Source organism: Sus scrofa, chromosome 12 (genome assembly GCF_000003025.6).
Source record: "Sus scrofa isolate TJ Tabasco breed Duroc chromosome 12, Sscrofa11.1, whole genome shotgun sequence".
NCBI lineage: Eukaryota > Metazoa > Chordata > Mammalia > Artiodactyla > Suidae > Sus > Sus scrofa.
Genome location: NC_010454.4, coordinates 4,521,790 through 4,535,437, shown reverse-complemented (window position 1 = coordinate 4,535,437; position 13,648 = coordinate 4,521,790). Strand labels below are relative to the sequence as shown.

Genomic DNA, 13,648 nt, shown 5'->3' with positions numbered 1-13,648 from the left:
CTCTGAAAAATGAGCCCAGTGCTACCTGCTTCCCAAGGTTGCTCCTCAGGGTAAATGACACCGTGGACAGAAAAGAAACCAGCACAAAGCCAGGCACCAGGCCGGTCTCCGCAGTGCAGCGCCACGCCTCCCTCCCGGCCCATCTCCAGGAATCAGGCGGGGGCTTGGCTGGCCTGCTGGTCCTGGACGAGCACTTTCCTCCGGGTAGTGGCCGCAGCTCCACGTGACCACTGAGCGCTTGGAACAGGGCTGTTGTGAAACCGGACAAGCCGTGAGTGTAAAATACATGCTGGATTCTGAAGACCCAGTTTAAAAAAAAAAAAAAAAAGGTGAAATCCCTCATTAATAAATTTTAGGGCGTTCCCATTGCGGCTCAGTGGTTAACCCACCTGACTAGTATCCATGGGGATGTGGGTTCGATCCCTGGCCTTGCTCAGTGGGTTAAGGATCCAGCGTTGCCGTGAGCTGTGGCGGGGGTCGCAGGTGCGGCTCAGATCCTGCGTGGCTCTGGCTGTGGTGCAGGCCAGCAGCTACAGCTCCAATTCAACCCCTAGCCTGGGAACCCCCATAGGCCACGGGTGCGGCCCTAAAAACACAGCGTAATAATTTTTATATGATTATATATTGAAACAGTATTTTTGGTATGTTATTATATACTTAATGTCCACTGTTTCTTTTCACTTTCTTTAAAAAAAGTGAGGATCAAAAATCAAAAACTACATGCAGCTTCACATTCTGTCCATATCGGACAAGGCCGCCCCCGATGCAATTAAAAGGAATCCATCCCAGAAGCTCAAGGCGGCCTCCTGCAGGGTGGAAGGAGGGTGGGTGGGGTTGCGTGAGCCCCCAGTGATGAGGCCTTTTCTTGGCTGGAAAAAGCAATAACCAGCTCACCCAGTCCGTCAAGCTCCCCTGGAGAGCGGGCCCTTTCTGTGCCTTCTGCAGGCGGTATTCACTAACCCTCGTGTTCATCAGAGAGCCAAAGAGCTGGACCCGGGGCTTGAACCGGGGGAGCTCAGTTCAGCACACATGCACGGGCATGCTGTCACACTGCCTACCCCACGCGGCGCCGTGGCAGCCCTCCCTCCCTGTGGGCAAAGAGGCACAGCTCCACCAACCCTCCTGCAGGTTCGAAGACACCCCCCTCCCAGGCAGAGCAGTTGGTGGGCTGGTGGCGCACAGTGGACCAGCTGGCACCGCGGACTCTCATCCAACACACGTGGTCTCCTCTGTCTGCCCCGACCCCAAGCCCTTCCTCTCCACACAGGCAAGCGATTCTGCAGGGACTACCGGCCACACGCTGTCCAGCGTTTGCTTGGGGAGACCTGTGGCTGGTCCAGCGGTCGATTTGCCTGGTGTCCAAAAACAGGTTCTCAGTCTCTGGGACCCAGAACACCTCGGCCCTCGCCCTGCAGATCCACCGTGCCTGGCTGGTCCTTCCCTGCCCCACAGCCACTTCCTCTCACAGCGCTGTGCCGTGGCTTTTGTCAGGCGCAATGCCAAGTACCTGGGTAAATGTGAACTGTTTAAATTATAAGTATATCCCATGCACTAGTTGGGATATACTTTAAAAATTCTTGATTTATCTGATTCATACTAACTTAGCAGCCTATTTTGTTTTGCTTTGCTAAATCCAGTAGCCCTGCTTGGAGAACCTCCCTGGAGCGGAACCTGGGGTCTGGGTGGGCAGCACTGAGAGCGTCAGTCTGGGTTCACATGTTGCCTCTGCCACCTGCCAGCTCCGTGTCCCTAACCTCAAGGCCTCAGTTTTCTCACCTGCAAAATGGAGATGACAAACACGATTCCGGTTTGTAAGGACTGTGGCAGGGACGAGATGAGACAGATACCACCAGCCCTGTGGGAAGTGCTCCCTGCCGTGTCGCCCGTAAGCGGGGAAGCAGCAGCGAGTGGGGTCCCACTCTCAAAGCCAGGGCAGGACGCTCCTCTCCCCGCAGAGGTGTGCTGGGAGCTCCCCCTGTGGTGACGCTTAAGAATCTGACTGCACTGCCTCGCCGTGGAGGCGCAGGGTCCATCCCCCGCCTGTTCTGAGGGTTACAGGATCCAGTCCTGTCCTGAAAGGCCAGAAGCAAGGCAGCGGGACCAGGTGTGCTCATCCCAAGTGGCCCAGCGGGCAGCGCCAGGGGCACAAGGAGAGCCCCAGTGAGAGCTGACACTACGGAGCGACACAGAGGAGACGGCCGGCCGGGAGCAGAGGTGGCCGCGAGGGACAGGAGCGGTCTGCTTGAATGAGAACACAGCGGGTGTCTGCGGGCTGGGCTGACCCGAATGGCCAGAGCGGGGCGTCTGTGTGGGGACACAGTTGATGACACGTGAGGGCAGAGTGACAAGGCAGGTAGAGAGGGCTCTGGAGGGCCTGGATGCCAAGGTAACTCTGAAAACACACACATGTAATGTGTACCTCCCCTGTGTCCGCCTGAGCCCGGAGAAGGTGCCCAAGGACCCACAACAGGCCACAGGTGATCTGGGCCCATCGGGCTGGGGGCTATCGGCTCCTTCCCCCGCCTCCCCACTGCTTAGATCTGGCGAGGAAGGTGTGATTTGTGTGTTTCTGTTGCTCCCTTTTGTTAACACAGTGAAGCAGAACAGAAAAGGAGGAAGAAGATGAAGGTCTGGCTCTTAGCCCACAGCTTGCAGAGAAGCAGGGCAGGCCTTTGAGCAGAATTGCGAACCCAGCCCGTGGTCCGCGGCGCCACGAGCTGCGATGGAATCAACTATGTTTTTGAGGCAGGACAAGGAGACGCAAGCCGAACACAGTCCCTCAGGCGCCCTGGACGCCCTGAGCAGCCCGCCTCCGAGAGGCGTGGTACCCACCCGCCTGATCACTGCCTTTGAAAGAAAGGTTCCATCCCTGGCCTCGCTCGGGGGTTAAGCAGCTGGCACTGCTGTGAGCTGCGGTGTGGGTCGCAGACGCGGCTCGGATCCCGAGTTGCAGTGGCTGTGGCGTAGGCTGGCAGCTACAGCTCCGATTTGCCCCCCTGGTCTGGGAACCTCCATATGCCTCAGGTGCAGCCCTAAAAAGCAAAAAAAAAAAAAAAAAACCCCAAAACAAAAGGTCTTGTCTCCAGCACGCCCCCTGCTGGCTGGAAGAGGCAGGGCGGGGGCTAGTCCACCTACGGAACTCATCCTTGGACCCTGGGGGGAGGCCCTGGGTGCCCTAAGGATGTTGCTGTGTGGCCTGTGCCCCGCTCTCCACCCTGCCCCCCCCCATTCCCATCCCCCAGAGAGAAAGGAGGGCAGGGAGCCGGAGACCCAAAGATGGGATTCCATCCTGTGGTTGTTGGGCTCCAGCAGCTGCTCCACCTCTGGATTCAGTGGTTTTTTTTTTTTTTTGGCCACACCCACAGCATGTGGAAGTGCCGGGACTAGGGATGGAACCTGTGCCACAGCAGTGACCAGAGTCACAGCGGTGACAATGCTAGCTGCTTAACCCCTAGGCCACCAGGGAACTCCTACATTGTAACATACCTTCAGCTGGGTTTCTTTAGCCTGTACCAGCAAGACCCAGAGAATTCCAGATGCTACAGGACATGTCCTGAAGAAGAGCAGAAGTCAGAGGGTGGGCAAGAGAGGTGGGGCCAGGGCAGGAGGCTGGCAGGTGCATTGTGGAGGAGGGGGCTTCTCTTCCTCTGAGACCGTCCTAGGAGCCGCTTGCAGCCCCTGGGCTGGGGCCAGAGGGAGGCTCTGCTTCAAGGACTGCCGAGTGGGCAGCGAGGAAGGCCCCCGCTGAGAGGCAGGAGACAAGGGAGGAAGGCAGCCCCTGTCCTGCTTCTCTCACCACCCTCCCTGCTGGAGAGGAAGCACACCAGACAAGCCGTCAGCTCCAAGCAGGACACCTGGCACTTCCAGTCCCCTGATTAGGATGTAGCCCAGCAGCCCTGGCTGCCAGGGGGAATAGCACTCAGCCCTGAACAAGAACAAAGCACCGACATGCGCACAATGAAAGAACCTGAGGGAAATAAGCCAGGCCCGAGGCCACAGAGGGCAGGATTTCACTCCTACAAAGTGTCCAGAATCAGCAAAGCTCAAGAGACAGAAAAAAAGAGTAGAGGTTCCCAGGGGCGGGAGGAGGGGTGTCCTCCAGGAGTGATGAAAATGTCCCAGAGCTGCACAGGGCCGCTGACCGCGTGCCACTGCACAGGTGCTGAGAAAGCAAAAGGAGCTCTTCTTGTGGCACAATCCGGCCTTGTCCCTGTGGTGGCGTGGATTCAAGCTCCAGCCCAGCCCAGTGCATTAAGGACCCAGCGTTAACACAGGGACTCCTTATGCTGCTGGGCAGGAGGGAGGCAGGAAGGAAGGAAGCAAGAAGGAAAAGGAACCCACCTGCAGCAGCTCGGGTCCAGCACCGTGGGAGAAGGCTCTGGCGTTGCCCCGCCTGTGGTCTACATCACAGCTGCAGCTTGTGTGGATTCAGTCCCTGGCCTGGGAACTTCTTTATGCTTCAGGGGCAGCCATTAAAAAAAAAAAAAAAAACACCCAAAAAACAAAAAAACTGAACTGCACACTTTTAAAAAAATATTTTGGCCGCAGCCACAGCATGAGGAATTCCTGGACCAGGGATCAAACCCTTGCCACAGCAGTGACAACACTGGATCCTTAACTACCAAGCCATCAGGGAACCCCAAACCGCACACTTTAGAACAGTTGAAATAGTGCATGTGCGTGCTCTGGGGTTTCTACAAGTACTGTCTGCTGTCCCCAGGGACCAGTGCCTCTCAGCTTGTTCCCAGCCCTGGTTGCACGGATTTGATCAGCTCCGGATTTCTCCCCCAACAAGCCCCTTTCCGAGTTTTTTGAAATACACCGAAAACTCAAGGAAAAATGTCAGTGACAGACACGCAACATCTGACACAACGTGCTCCTGGGGCTTCACATGACCGGCTAAGCAGACCCGCAGCAGCGCCCTGGCCGGGAGCCTCGGCACGAACATCGTTGCTTCACCGACACTGAGGTACCAACGGGGAAGTGACCCGCCCAAGGTCACGCGGAGGGTGGCGGCGCAGCCTCCGGCTACTCCTGCCGGTGGGGGCAGCTCGGGCTGGGTCATCTGAGCTGATGGCTGCCACTCCTGGAATGGCCCATGCCTCCCTGGGCACCTGCGGGAGGGCCCGCAAGGCTTGCCCCAGTAACCGCACTTCCAGCCCGGCCTCGGCGGGCACGACAGGCCGGGCCTTCCAGGAACTGAGCTGCACGGACAGGGCGGAGCAACAGGCCGTGAGGTCGAGGGTCGCCAGGTACATGGGGCAGGTACCTGGGTCTGGAGCAAGCTGGTCCAAACCCAAGAGGAGCTCTCAGTTCCGCAGAGAAGACACGGCCCCGAGACACCCTGACCACAGCGCAGCGACGGCAAGAGACGCCTGAGGACAGCACTGCGTGCACAACCGACACCGTCACAGCCCACAGCACGGGCTGGACTTCCTTTCCCCCTTTACCAACAGACAAGAAACACTCGCAGACACGGGGCTCGGAGACCTCTCGGCTGGAAGCATGGCCCCATCGGTGCCGGCAGAGCCCCCAGCCTCTGTGACGACGGCCCCTGGCCGTCAGTGTGTGTGCACACTGGGCGGGGGTGGTTTCACGAGCACCCAGGAGCTGGGGGGCGGGAGCCGAGGGACTACGTGATCGGCAGGGCACTGGCAGCCCGGAGGGGGTGGCCTGGGGCAGCCCCAGCACCGAGCCCCGAGGCCAAAAGCTGCTCAGCCCAGCAGGTGGCTGGCAGTGCCCGGTGAAGCGGGGACCAGGCCTGCAGGCCGGAGGGAGGTCAGCAAGGGGTGAGCGGCGCACCTGAGGACCCAGGGACTGCGGTGCTGCCCCCCCCCCCGGGGGGGGACCCGCTGCGATGCAGTGGTCACACCTGGGAAATTCCACCGAGTGAGGCACCCCCTCCCCTGACCAAGCTGCACCCTCCTTCCTAGAGCACCTCCCGCCGTCACGACAGAGGCGACAGTCACCTCCTCCCACCCGCCACCATTTCTTGACCGTTGACGCCCCTCCAGGCCCCAGGGCTCACCCTCGCACAGAGGAGCACGAGGGGCTCTGGAAGTCGCTCTCTGGTCGAGTCTGCACCTCGGGGACAGAGGCAACGTGGTCACTGGTGTGGAACCCGTAAGGTCTACAAACTCTCCTGGGGTCTGAGTCCTTTTATTCACACTCATACAAAGCAGGGTCCTAGGCAGGTCCGCATTTAACAATTAAGTCAGTAAGAAATACACCGAACCGACCAGGGAGGTCCCGCAACAAAACACCACGCTTCCGCGCAGACAAACGGACAGAAAGGAGACCGGCGACTCCGCCCCCCGTGCGAGCACACCGCTTCCGAGAAACTCACCTGCAAAGAAAGGACACGTGATCAGTTTTTACTCTACTTCCAGAGTCTGAACATTCAGGGGATTTAAATCTGTTAGCACAAGAAAACACCCCCCCCAGTCTAAAGTCTTCACGCAGAACGTGAGGTGGACGGCGCCCTGCGGTGACCCACCAGCCCCGTCTTTCCAAGTCTCCAGGACATACCCAGGGTCTCCCTCGCCAGTGCCCCAGGCACCCAGACCCCCGGAGCCCTGCACACCTGCACAGGGCCTTCCTGAGAAACCTGCCCTCGGCAGGTGGGACAAAGCCTCCGAACTCAACGCCGGCCCATCTATCGCGACACCTCCCCCTCTCTCTGCTGTGTCGTCCCGTCTGCCCCCAGCTCTTGGGCTCCCTGAAGCCTCTCAAGCCCTTTGCTTGCTTCTTGCCTTGGCTGCAAAGGCCTTTACGTTGTCACGGGGCCGCATCCTGCTGGGTCCCCCGGGAATGCTCCCTCCTGTTGTCCTGGTCACCTACTGACGTCCGCCCCCTGCGTTCCCATCCCGACCACCAGGGACCACCCTTGGCTTGACACCCCCGCAAAGCACAGACATAACGCTCTGCCCACTGTCGTACGTCAAGAATGGCTTCACCACCGCGTGCTGACACCAGGCAAGGACGGGAGGGGGAGCTGCCTCGCCCAGGAACAGGCTGAACACACCGAGAGTAAGGAGCTCGGTGAGCGGTCGCGGGTTAGCTCCCAGGAAGGGTCCCCAGAATTCCCACTGTGACTCAAGTGGTCAACAAACCCGACCAGTATCCATGAGGACGTGGGATCGATCTCTGGCTTCGCTCAGTGGGCTAAGGATCTGGCGTTGCCATGAGCTGTGGTGTAGGTTGCAGATGCGGCTCAAATCCCATGTGGCTGTGGCTGTGGTGTAGACGGGCAGTTACAGCTCCGATTCGACTCCTAAGAACCTCCATATGCTGTGGGTACGGCCCTGAAAAATCAAAAGGAAAAAAAGAGACTCTCCCCAAAGCAGAACCCGTCTCAGCAGCTGCGCGCCACGGTTCCAGGAAGGGTATCACTGCCCCCTCGGGTAAGTTCTGGACCTGCGCCATCCCATCTGGCGGCCACTAGACACATGCAGCCATTTACACTTAAGTTAACATTGAAAACCCAGTTCCTGGAGTTCCCGTCGTGGTGCAGTGGTTAACGAATCCGACTATGAACCATGAGGTTGCGGGTTCGATCCCTGCCCTTGCTCAGTGGGTTAAGGATCCAGTGTTGCCATGAGCTGTGGTGTAGGTTGCAGACGTGGCTCGGATTGCACATTGCTGTGGCTGTGGTGTAGGCCAGCGGCTACATCTCCGATTAGACCCCTAGCCTGGGAACCTCCGTATGCCGCGGGAGCGGCTCAAGAAAAGGCAAAAAGACCAAAAAAAAAAAAAAAAAAAAAAAAAACCAGTTCCTCAGTCCCACCAGCCACACTGTAGGTGCTCAACAGCTGCCAGAGGATTGTGGCTGTTCCACCGGACCGCACAGATGGACTGTAGACCGGCCCTTCCCCACCTTCTCAGCTTTGTTTCACACCATTTTCCACTTTGCTTTCTGGGCTACACAACCTTCTTCCAGTTCCTCCGCCAGCCCCACTGGCCAGGCTAGGCTACCGTAGGACCTGTATACATGCTGTCCGCGGCCATCCCACCAAACTCCTACTCATCCTTCAGAGCCCAGCTCAAAGGTCCCAAACTCAGGAAAGCCTTCCAGTCTCCATCAGATTCTCTGCAATACGTATCCTTTTATTTCCCCCCCCTTTTTACAGCTACGCCTGTGGGATATGGACGTTCCCAGGCTAGGGGTTGAATCAGACCTGCAGCTGGGGCCCATGCCAGATCCAGGCCCCATCTGTGACCTAAGCCACAGCTTAGGGGAACACCAGATCTTTAAACCGTTAATGGAGGCCAGGAATCGACAATGTCAGCTCCTCAACCTGCTGAGCCGCAGCAAGAACTCCTGAGATATGTATTCTTCCACTGTGTTTTCCTCCAGGCCACTCCCCTCAGTTTTAATTTATACTCTCTTTAAGGGAATCACTTTATTTTGTGTCCCCAACTGGGCTGTAACTTCCTAAGAACAAGGGCCATGAGTGTTCTGTTCCTCTCTGCATCCCGAACCTTTAGCGTGGTGCCTACCTAGCCAAAGTATCAAAAAACAATTATTGAATAAAACAAATTACATCACCACTGTTTATAGGTTTTGGGGAACTACCCGATTTGACTACCGTACTTTTCTTCTTTCAGCGAATGTTTTGTTTGCAGTATCATACATGATCATCAAACTGCTGCTAGAATGTTCACACCTGTTACTGCAAATTCAAAACCCAGGAATCAACTCTCCTGGGAATTTACTTTAGGTCAGGGTCGGGCTACCTGGTACAAGGTTGCACCCACAACGGGGCAGGCTCAACAACACAGGAGCCTCTCCCCAAGACCATCGGCCTCAGGACACTGCGTCTCCACGCTTGACATACCTCTCGGCCCCCCAGACTGAGGTCGCTCCGAAAACTCTCACCGTCGGCGAAGAGGTGCCAAAGGTAGGTAGCTCGCCTTCATCCAAACGCCAGCGCCTGGAGAGCTCTCACTTTCTGAGAAAACCCTGGGGAAAGAGAGGGACACCACTTGCTCTAGGAGGACGAGTCTCACTGGATGTTCACACGGCCCCAGAAACCCTCCCTGGGCCCCAGCTGGCAAAGCCCAGGCCTTGCCGTGGGGGGGCAGCGCCTCCTACTGCCCCTCATCCCGATGCCTGCGTTCGGCCTCCTCCGTCCCAGCTCCGGCTGCAAGGAGGGGAGCGGTCCCCGAAGTCTCGGCTCCCGCGGCTTCGTTACCACCCCAGGGCGGGGCCGGACGCCGCGAGCCAACGTCCCCCTGGGGGTCGGGGGGGCCTGGGACCGGTCACGCGTTTGGGGCGAAGGTGCCCATCCCCTCCGACCTGATGGAGCACGTGGCTCCTGCCGCCTTCCCAATCCCGAGCCTAAGGCGCTCGGCACACGCACTTCCGGCCGGAAGGGAGCGCTTACCATAGAGGCGGCCGCTAGAAGGTCGCCCTCCGCTTTGCGACTGGGTCCTCCATGGCCGCCTTAAAGGGGCCGCAGCCGCGAGGCGTTGATCAATGGGCGCGAGCGCCGCGGAGGCGGGGCTGGGTTCTAGAGCCAGGGAAGCGGAAGGCCCGCTAGGTGCCCGGAGCCCAGCCTGGGTTATCCGTTTGCTCCTAATGCAACCCTAGGCAGGGTGTAGGTTCAGTGATCCCTCCTGTTTTCTAGGAGCTCCAGCGAAGATGCGTTACTTTCCCAAGCTTGGCCAGCTCGGGAGCCATCGATGCTCTAGTTTGTGTGTTAGGAGTCATCGCAGACCAGCAGTCGGGCATCCTGCCTGTAGGAAGGGCAGGCCCTCGGGTTAGCCACAGGCCCCTCCACTCCCTATTGTCCTACACCCACTGTTCACATTTACATTACCTGCCGCCCCAGGAAGATGTTTGAATTTGTGATTTGGGGTCTCCAGGCTAAAAATCCCAACTTATTGGTGTTCAAATCCTTCAGAATCTAGGCTCGTTTGCCACCACTCTCAATCACAAAGAACTTTTTTTTTTTTGCTTTTTAGGGCCGCCCTGGTGGCATATGGAGGTTTCCAGGCTAGGAGTCCAATCAGAGCTGTAGCCGCTGGCCTCCGCCACAGCCACAGCAACGCGGGATCCGAGCCACATCTGGGACCTACACCACAGCTCACAGTAATGCTGGATCCTTAACCCACTGAGCGAGGCCAGGGATCGATGCTGCGTCCTTGTGGAAGCTAATCAGATTCATTAACTGCTGAGCCATGACAGGAACTCCGACAAAGAACTTCTTACCATGCGTCCTGAACACCCAACCCTGCCAGCAGCAGCATCCCGCAAGCCTTGAAGGACAGGATTTGTTTTTGCACGTGGAGTTTCTCTGGCCAGGAACGCACACCCCACAGAGCCCGCACCAGTCTTCCTCATCCAGATGCTGAGCGACCTGGGAGATGGTGAGGCCGACTGGCTGACAGGCTCTGTCTGGCTACTTACCATGCGGTTTGTCTTCATGGACTCCTTTTCTCTGCTTGTGAGGTAAAAACACTGGACTGGGTCCCAGCCTTCATTTGCCGGTAAACCTCTTTTGTTTTGGATGCAATATTTTTCAGAAATCCAGTAGCTAAAATAGATAAACTTTCTAAATCCCAACAACAGGCTGAGCTTCTGTGCCTGCCCGTTTACATCTCTCAGAAGCATCCTGTCTTAATAAATCTATTTCTTGCCTTAAAAAAAGAAATAAATAAAATAAAACCCAACAACAAAAAGACAAGAAACCCCATATAAATATATGACTGAATCATTGTGTTGTACACCTGAAACTAATGTGATATAAATCAAATATAGTTCAGTAAAAAAATCAAAGACTAAGTAAAAAAAGAAAAATTATTGACAAATAAACAATAAATAAAAATTTTAAATGGACAAAGGACTTGAATAAACATATCTCCAAAGAAGACGTACGAATGGTTGATAATCCCAGGGAAGTATGCTCAGTGTCCTTAGTCATGAGGGGAATTCACATCAAAACCACAAGGAGGAGTTCCCGCTGTGGTGCAGTGGGTTAAGAACCTGCAGCAGCTCGAGTCTCTGTGGAGGTGTGGGTTAAAGGATCCATTGTTGTCAAAATTGATCCCTGGCCCAGGGTCTTCTGTTGCAGGTGTGGCCATTAAAAAACAAACAAACAAACATGCAGTGAGATACCACTCAGACCCACGTGGTTGATTAGAATCAAAAAAACCTGAAAATAAGAACTATCGGGGGAGTTCCCGCTGTGGCTCAGCGGGTTAGGGACCCAACGTTGTCTCCCTGAGGATGCAGGTTTCTATCCCTGGGCTCACACAGTGGGTTAAGCATCCGGCGTTGCCACAAGCTGTGGCACAGGTCACAGATGTGGCTCGCATCTGGCGTTGCTGTGACTGTGGCTGTGGCTTAGCCGCAGCCCCAATTCGACCCCTAGCCTGGGAACTTCCATATGCCATGACCACACATGTGCAGAGAGACCCTCTGGGTCAGGAAGGGAAGGGGTGCCAGGCCATAATAAGTCTGGACAACCTTCCCGCCCATGCTCAGCTTTGGGATCCATCTGGGCCAAAAGGTGTGCACGCAGATCAGGGGAGGGCCCTGGGTCTGCTCAGGTGTGAAAGACAAAACAAGGTAATTGGCCAAAGGAAGACAAAGACCCAGAAGGGCTGAGCTGTATACGTGATATGCTTGCTTATTTATTTGTTTTTTCTTTTGAGGGCTGCACTCCCCAGCTCTCAGGTCCTTGATCTCAGACTGAAATGGCCTGAAAGGGAGCCCTGGATAGTTGGACACACATGGCAGCCTTGGGGAAGCAGAGGCTTAGGGGGAAGATGGGCGTGACCTCCCCCCACCCCCTGCTAGAAACTACCAGGGACCACCGTTCTCCAGAGCTAGTGACATGTAACTGTCCAGATCATTCTAAGCTATTCCCAGTGTGAAATGACACGGGGTCTCCAGTGCAACATTCTCTAGGGCACTGAACATTAAAGGAACGTGTCTTTGCATCCTAACCTGTTTTTTTCTGCTGAAATGCTGCCCCGGGGTGGGCTCTTAGCATTGAACCCCAGCCTTGTCTGTGACTGCAGCTCAGGACAATAGCCTTCATTACACAATGAGCATACCGAGTGCCTGAGCAGGTGATGGGGAACCCTTGAACCCACGGGAGGAGACTCGTGAAAACATCTCATGTGGCCAATGCCATACCCAAGCTTGGCTCCTGGAATGGTCCCCAGCTGTCTCCTGCTCAGCTCCAGCCCGTCAATGGAATAGGCCCCAGCTGGTCGAGGTGTAGTGATGGCGTGCTTGTTTTCCCCAAAGGATGCGTGTGTGTGTGTGTGTGTGTGTGTGTGTGTGTGTGGCTGGGCCTTAGCATTTATGACTTGTGTTCCTCTGGGTTATGTAAGAGACAGTGGAAGCAGGCAGAAGTCTAGTCTTTCAAAAAGATGGCACTTTGGAGTTCCCTGGTGGCTCAGTGGGTTAAGGACCTGGTGTTGTCCTGCTGTGGCTCAGATGACTGCTGTGGCTCAGGTTTAATTCCTCGCCCTGGAACTTCTATATGCCTTGGGTGCAGCTGATAAAAATGGTTCTTTAATAGTAGCAATAGGTAAGTTAATGTGTGGTCTCTAAGTTTAATGTTGAAAATGACTGTGGGATACAAAAGGCCTGTAGCAGAAACGTTAATAAAATTGAATTAAAGAGGGAGTGCCCAGAGTTCCCACAGTGGCTCAGCAGTAACAAACCTGACTAGTATCTACGAGGATGTGGATTCAATCCCTGGCCTTGCCTAGTGGGTTCAGGATCCTGCGTTGCTGGGGCTGTGGTGTAGGCTGGCAGCTGTAGCTCTGATTAGCCCCCTAGCCTGGGACCCTCCATATGCTGCACTTGCAGCCCTCAAAAGCAAAAAAAAAGGGAGGTGAGTTCCTGCTGTGTTATGGGGGTTATGGACCTCTCTGGGAGGATGTAGGTTTGATCCCGGACCTCGCTCAGCGGGTTAAGGATTCAGGGTTGCTGTAAGCTGTGGCATAGGTCACAGAATAGCCTGGGTCCAGTGTTGCCATGGCTGTGGCATAGGCCTGCAGCTGCAGCTCCGATTCCACCCCTGACCAGGGAAAGGTCCCTCTGCTACAGGGGCAGCCAGAAAAAAGAAAAAAAAAAAAGAGCTGAAGAGTCTTTCTATGAAGTCAAAATTTTGAACTTCTTTCTTTGTCCACTAGAGGGCGGACTCCTACACCAGTTACCTTTTGTAACTTGGTACGAAGTTTTTTGGGTTGGTTTTTGTTTTTCTGTAATTTAGCCAAAACCTTATTTCACCAGAAAGTTATGCATAAGGTTTATCTGCAGGGTTGGGCTCTTTCTTTCTTGGAAGCTGCCAGGGTGTCCCAGCTGCACCTAGTTCCCGGGAAGTATTTACCATGTCATGGGTCAGCTGAGCCAAAGTCCATCCTAGGACATGGCTGGGAACTTGGCACTTGGCACCTGAGGATCAGAGAGAGTTCTAAAGCAGCCTTCTGTCCAGAGTCACCCTTGGTGACAACAGGTGGTTCTACTCTGCATGAAAGATGTCCTTCTTTTTGTTGTTGTTGCTTTTTTTTTTTTTTTTTTTTTTTACGGCCCACCCACGGCATATGGAGGTTCCCAAGCTAGGGGTCCAATTGGAGCTACAGCTGCCAGCCTACACCACAGCCACTGCAATACAGGATCTGAGCC

At 55.5% G+C, this 13,648-nt stretch overlaps 1 long non-coding RNA gene across 1 annotated transcript; it reads right to left on the bottom strand.

Annotated features, from left to right (window-relative positions):
• LOC100516105 lies at window positions 6,125–9,370 on the bottom strand. The gene is made up of 2 exons (XR_297633.3): window positions 8,838–9,370; window positions 6,125–6,346 (listed from the first exon to the last, which is right to left on the bottom strand). It is a non-coding gene; the product is annotated as an uncharacterized LOC100516105 (long non-coding RNA).